Genomic DNA, 6345 nt, shown 5'->3' on the forward strand with positions numbered 1-6345 from the left:
TAGAAAACTACTGCTTCCCATGTCTACATCTCAATTCCTACTTAGATCTCAGTTTTAGGATATGAAAGCAAGGCAGAACAGTCAACTCTCAGTTATCCACATGTAGAGAGAAAAACAAAATCCCAAATGGCAAATAATTCATAATTGTATACATAAAGCAAAGAATTATGGTCTATGAGAGAGTACAGACTCTTAACCTCCGCCCCCCCCCCACACACATGCATATACACACACCCTAAGAAACTCATCTCTGCTTGCTGACACCTAGAAATCTCTAGACAGTGGGACAATAGAGTTTACAAACAAATCTAAAAGTACACTAGTTAAAAATGACTAATCCAGAGGAGATGAGGTTATGAATTCATCCAATCTTGTCCCTCATATTGCTTTCCTTTAACCTCTAAATCTAGGAGTGCAAGCTCACTTGGAATCGATTTGGAAGCAGTCAGAGCCCCTCTCCATTCTATTTTCCTCTCCCTCCATTTCCATACTTTCAAATGAGCAGATGACATTACATGTTTGTTACTGAGGGGTAATATTACTTCTTTGATCTGTTCTCATTAGAAATGTTCTTGGGCTCAGTCCCTGGGTACATTTTTATAATCCAGAAAAATACAGATCTGGCATTATAACCTGAAGCTTTTCAATCCTAAAATCCTTATCAGTACCCAGTCATTCCATAACATTCTATAGGGTTTTAAGAATCCATCTCAAAAGCAATGCAATGTATTTTGGAAATAGATACTGGTTTTCTCAAGGTAGATGTTTCAGATTTGAAATTAGAAATAAAAGGAACACACTTAATTTAAAAACTAAGAATTAGTAAATGAAATGGAAGAGTATTTTTATAGGAACTATGAATTAATTTATTTCTCATCTACTTTCAAAAGATATAGTTCAGGTGCAGACTTGTTGTGTACCATCGAGTTGGTTCCAATTCATAGCTAATCTGTTTAATTTTCCAAAACTGTAAATCTTCATGGGAGCAGAAAGTCTCATCTCTTTCCTGCTGAGTTGTTGGTGGGCTCAAATCACTGATCTGTGGTCAGGAATCCAGTGCTTATCTTACAGTGCCACCAGCACTCTACTAGACAAGGTATTACTAAATAAATGAATCACTAGATAAATTAGCAAACAGTCTTGGTAACATAATGGGTTACATGATGGACTGCTAACCACAAGATTAGCAGTTTAAGTCTACCAGCCATTCTGCAGGATAAGATGAGGATTTCTGCTCCTACAAAGATTTATAGCCTCAAAAAACCTACACTGGGTTGCTATGAGTCAGAACCAACTCCATAGCATGTAGTAACTGCAGCAGTAGCAGTAACAGCATGTAAATTAGCACAAAAAGATAGGTACAGAGAAATAAAGATAAAAACAAGTATACATTTTCTACCAAGAACACCTGCTTGACTTTATCAATTAAAGATAGAACTTAGATTTGAGCTTGTAGTTTCAGTACCCCCATATGCATGTGACAGTTGGACAGTAAATAAGGAAGACTATAGAAGAATTGATGCATTTGAGTTGTGCTTCTGGAGAAGGATATTAAATGTACCATGGACTGGTAAAAGAACAAACAAATCTGTTTTGGAAGAAATACAGCCAGAATGCTCCTTAGAAACCAAGATGGCTAGATTTTGTCTTTCATACTTTAGACATATTATCAGGACAGAACAGTCCCTGGAGAAGGACATCATGCTTGGTAAAGTGTAGGGACAGAGAAAAAGATGGAGACCCTAACGAGATCGATTGGCACAATGAAGCAACTATGGACTCAAGCATAGCATCAATTGTGAGGATGGTGCAGGACCAGGTGGCCTTTCAATCTGCTATAGATAGGATAGCTATGAGTCAGAACAAGCTTGACAGCAATTAACAACAACAGTAGTCAAGTTGTTGTTGTTAAATGCCGAGTTGGTTGCAATTCATAGTGGTCTAGTTTAGGGTTTCCAAAGAGCAGTTGGTGAGTTTGAACAGCCAACCTTGTGGTTAAAACCAATTTTGCAGTCCTTCACTTATCCTACAGTGCCACACCAGAACTTTGTAGTCAAGTCTAAGAGGAAAATAATTAGAAGTACATTATGACTGCATTTGATCCTCAAAACTCTCCTTACAAAATGTAAGTAAATAGAATTGTTTTATTTTGATGATTAGTACAGTTAAAGTGCAAGGAGATAGAAAGCTTTGCCAAATGCCACAGATAATGCAGGCCCAATAAGGGACATAATTTCCAAATCTCTTGGGCTTTATTGTCTGAGTCACGTCTCCTTGCTTTCAAGACTGATTAGGTAGTTCATCTAGTGGACAGTGTATGAGTTACAGAGAGAGAGAGACTCAGATACTGACCAGCCTTCCTTCCAATGAGTGTTCTGCAACAAGTGGCTCCCTGAGGCAACTGTTGTGAAAGTTTTACAATATCTTCATGGTCAGAGATAATACCTCCATTTGTATATCACTTTATAATGTCTAAAAGCACATGTGTACACTATTTAATTTAGCCCTCAAAATCAGAGAGCTACCTAGAATAAATGCCATGGTACTCAATTGAACTGGTGGTGGTGGCTGTGTGCCATGGAGTTGGTTCTGACTCATAGCGACCCTGTACAGGGTTTCCGAGGCTGTAAATCTTTACAGGAGCAGAAAGCCTCATCTTTCTCCCATGGAACAGTTAGTAGTTTCGAACTGCTGACCTTGCGGTTCACAGCCTGCTTCGTAACCACTACGCTGAACTAGAGATATTAAATATTTAGCTAAAAAAAAAAAAAAATCACACAGATATTTAGTTAATGCAGAACTAAAGTTAAATACCCACATTTCTATTTTATTTCTCACTGGTTTTTTTTTGTGTATGAGTAGAAAGAGAATAATCTATGAGTTGGATAAACTTTCCTAATTGGTTTTTATTTTTTTCCTGACTATCAAAGTACACCTTTGAAAACAGTTTCTAAAGAACTATCTCTTAAGAATAAAACTTCAGAACACGAAGAATCAAACGTCCAAAATGAAAACCAAGATCAATTTGAAGATTCCCATATCCTGAATCTCAAACATATTGTCTAGCAGTGGCAGAATAGCCATTTATAAGTGAAAATCTTTTAGTCTTTGGCAAGCTTTAATCCCTAGTTATTTTATACATTCCACTCAGTTTAATTACTTCTACTGACCAATTAATGAAAGTTCAAAAAAGGACAAATCTTTGTAAATGTTAGTTTAACTTGAACAGATACACAAAACTTGATGTGCATCTTATAATCATGATTTTTTTTTAAAAAAAAGACTTTTTTTATTCGGTTTTATAATTGGTTGTCCATTGTATTAATCACACACACACACACACACACACACACACACTTTGTTAAAGCAGTAAAATGAAAATTTTTAGCTCTAGAAATATAGAGTCTTAGAACTGGAAGAAATCTGATGAATCATAAGGTTTTAACTTCTAGCAAAATTGTGAATTTACAATGTCTAGGTATAAGTATTAACCTAACATTTGCTTGATCCTTTCCAGAATAGAATTGTTGTTGTTGTTAAGTGCCGTTGAGTTGATTCTAACCATAGCGACTTTGTATAAGGTTTCTGAGGAGCAGCTGGTGAGCTTAAACTACCTACATTGCAGGTCAAATGACTTTGCAGTCTGACGCATTAGCCCACAGTGCCACACCAGGACTCCCCAGAACAGAATACTCATCTACAACATCAGCCCATATGTTTTAGAGTCCTTTGAGGGGGACCTGCAAGAGTGTTAAAAAATGAAATCTAACTCAACCACCTTTGTGTATTCTAGTCCTGTTTTCTGTAGCCATACAGAATATGTGTATTACTTTCTCAAAGGGCAGCCTTTCAGTGGTTGTAAATAGTTGCCAGATCTATACAATCTCTACTTCCCATTTCCAAACTATTTACTCTGTAACGTAACTTTCTTTAGGTTAAATCACTCAATTTTCTTTATCTGTTCCCTGTACTTGTATTATCAGGTTGAGAGTCCTCCTGAAATTTGTGGTCATTGTACTTGGATGATATCAGTTTAATTGTGGCTGCAATGCCTGAAGGCTAATGCTCATGGTATGCAAGGCTTAATTTCATTCTGTTAACAGTGAATAGGAACAGCTTCATCCCCTTGGGCTTTTGACCAGAGAGGAACAAGAGGCTCTGGTTCTGCTTTCCTGGAGAGAGTAGGGATGACCTTCCCCATAGGTAATGGGCAATGAGCCTAACGATCATGCTGAGGTGGGACAGGGATTGGTTCTATTGGTTGTTAAAAGTATGTGTAGAGTGGAAAAAACTGACATGGTTTAACACTGCCTTAGGAAAAGAGGCATTCTAAACATCAACATGTCAGTTCTGTCGAGATTGGTCTAGCCAAACTGAGAGTCTCAATATTAGGACACAGTGACAAATGTGATAGAATAAGCATTTGTGTGGAAGTCAGTTCCTTTATCAGATCCTACAAAAATATGATAAAAAGTTATAGGTATAGGTATTAGTCTTGATCGTCTATCTTCTGAGACATTCTAAAATGGAGAAAGATGTGTTTACTTACATGTCAGTTTTTAAACTACTTACAGTCAGTTGTAAAGGGTTATAATTTTGCTCAATTTCCATTTTTCCAAGGGCTTCTTAGGAGAAACTATGAGGCAGGGATACATGCATAGCAGTTCTGAAGTTTGTAACAGAGTAAAATAAGTACTGGTTTGGCAATGTGGGATAAAGCATTATACTACAAGGTTGTTTTGAACCACAAGGTCAGTGGTTCAAACTTACCAGCTGCTCCTTGGAAACCCTATTCAGGGTCACTATGAGTCAGAACTTAACAACAATACTTAACAACACTCAACAACACTTAACAACAACAACAGCGCAGCAGAGATGATCCCCTAACTGCACCTTTCAACTTCTACTGTGAGTTGGCTTTGAAGACCTCAAAGAAGTAATATCTATATTTGTTTTTCAAAACATGACCTACCTTTTGAAAAAAAAATAATCCTTTCCATTCAATTGGGTTTGGCAAAGTGCCTAACATCTGTGGCTTCATTTTGAACATGATTAGTTTATCTCAGAATGTCAGGATAAGAATAAAGTTTATTACATGATATATATTTTTATATAATCAATACAATGAAAAGGAATTACTGCCTTCCTCTTATGGTGCTATAAAGAGAAGTGAACATTTCTTAAGTTATCAAAACTTTTGCAATATGACCCTAATTGTCAGATACATATATTTCTTTACCCACCATTACTTATCTTACAATATTAATTCATGTACTCATGCATTATTTCATCGTTCTTTCTGCAATTATCTTTCTTTCTGTCTCTTAAATAAGAATAGACCCAGGTTCTACACTTCTGCAAACCAGAAAGTTGGGCTGATACATTGAACTAAGAAATCTTCTCCCAAACAGACCACTGAGCAATTTTCAGAAGCACTCTAACATTTCATCTAGAGTGGGTTCTTACAGTCACACCTCCAAGCGTCATGAGAATACATATTACATAATATATCTATTCTGTACCAGCTTTCATATGACTTTATACACATAGGTGTTAAAGAAGTCTGTTGAGTTGAAATAAGTCTATATATGCAGAATCTTTCCATCTATACCTTGTTGCTACATTAGTCATCATAAGTTCAAAGACATTTTTTTTTTTTAAAAAAAGATAATTTTGTAACTGACATGAAGGTGATTTTGAATTAGTCTCTGCTTCCATTTATGATGATAAACATCTAGAAGCTATATAAATTGCCCTTTTGAAAAAAATCTTTAACTCACCATTGCTCAGAAATGTAACTTATGACTCTTGGCCCACCCTTTCAGGGACAGCTAGCTTGCATTGGGGAAAGAGCAGAAATAATTTAGATTGAAAGAAGGAGGATAATGTCATTAAATTCAGAGAGTTTCTGAGAGAGACTGAGCTCTGTCTGTGCTAAGCTTGAAAAATCCACAGAACTGAGCTATTTGTGCTTCTGCTTGCCTCCAAGTACTGGAGGAACACAAACCAACTCCCACTCACTCAAAGGGAAATCCCAGGAGACACAGCCTTCAGAAAAGCATTTGGACTTTCCAGTACTCAAGGGAATCCTGGGGGACACTAAGAGAAAGAGCTGGCAAGCTAAGTGGAGTCTGTAGGCACAAGAGAGACTTGAAGTACACTGTCCCTGATCCCCCATTAGACTCTGGGGAAGGAGAAGGTGAGTGAAAAATGTGTGTGTGTATCTTCTTTTTCCATTCTGGAGAATATGCCACAAACAAAGGTCTTAATTAAAATATGTAGTACTATAGCACAAAATATTAAAAAATAAGTGTAGGGTTTGTCCAACCTTATTTGGTATATAAT

Source organism: Chrysochloris asiatica, unplaced genomic scaffold (assembly GCF_000296735.1).
Source record: "Chrysochloris asiatica unplaced genomic scaffold, ChrAsi1.0 scaffold00042, whole genome shotgun sequence".
NCBI lineage: Eukaryota > Metazoa > Chordata > Mammalia > Afrosoricida > Chrysochloridae > Chrysochloris > Chrysochloris asiatica.